This window comes from Tupaia chinensis, unplaced genomic scaffold (assembly GCF_000334495.1).
Source record: "Tupaia chinensis unplaced genomic scaffold, TupChi_1.0 Scaffold000498_1, whole genome shotgun sequence".
Taxonomy (NCBI): Eukaryota; Metazoa; Chordata; class Mammalia; order Scandentia; family Tupaiidae; genus Tupaia; species Tupaia belangeri.
In genome coordinates this window covers 1,622,470-1,623,380 of record NW_006160010.1, presented here as the reverse complement: position 1 = coordinate 1,623,380, position 911 = coordinate 1,622,470, and the positions used below count along the sequence as shown (strand labels likewise).

Below are 911 nucleotides of genomic sequence, written 5' to 3'. Positions count from 1 at the left end.
ATTTGGAAATACTATGTTCTTGTACATCACATATATGTATATATGAAATATATATACACCATATGTGTGTGCACTTATGAGAGAGAAAAGATTGTCTTACCCCCTCCCCCTCCCTCTCCCATCTCCCCTCCCCTCCTCCTCCTTTCCCCTTTCCCTCTCTTCTCCTTTTCCCCTTCCCCTCTCCCCTCCCCCTTCTCCTCCCCCTTTTCTTTCCCTGTCCCCTCCTCCCTCCCCACAGTGGACCTGGTCACGCTGCAAATCTTTTTTCTTTTTTTAACAGATGATAATCAGTTTATTAAAATAGTTGACTCAGGCATCTGCAATGGTGACTTCAACCTCAACTCCTGACTCAGTACTGATGGAAGTAAGCTGTTTAACAATCTCAGAAGGACTGTGCAAATCATTGAGTCGCTTGTGGATTCTCATCTGGAAACGATCCCAAGTCTTAGGACCTTCACCACGAGGTGTTTTTCTTGTAGTGAGTCTCAAAGTCTTGGTAGGCATCCGAACTGGTCCTTCCACCTTGAGATTCTTTTCCTTTGCACCTCTGATCAGTCAGCACACACTGTCTCCAGGGACTATACGTTGTGGCTGGATAAAGTCATTCTAATTCAGTGAATGGCCACCTCTGGCTCCATGGGTGTTTTTCCAGTATCTTTAAAAGCCATGGCTGCAGCGGGGCTTCCTGACCGACTTGTTCCTCTACAAGAGCAAATACGGTGAGTCAGGAGCAGAGCGTGCTGCCGGAGCTCCATGCCACCTGGGTCCGCCTCTTCTGCAAAGAGCATGCTGCAAATCTTTTCTCTCATTTCTCTATCCCAGCAGGACTTTGGGCATGCACACACCCGCGCCCTTATGTTTTCATGCTGCCAGGGCTGGGACTTGAATGGTGGTTAGTCACGTGGGATCCT

General features: G+C 48.1%; 1 pseudogene; it reads right to left on the bottom strand.

Annotated features, from left to right (window-relative positions):
* Positions 1-309: 309 nt before the first annotated feature.
* LOC106735725 (40S ribosomal protein S20 pseudogene) lies at positions 310-668 on the bottom strand (annotated as a pseudogene).
* Between the last annotated feature and the right edge of the window lie 243 nt (positions 669-911).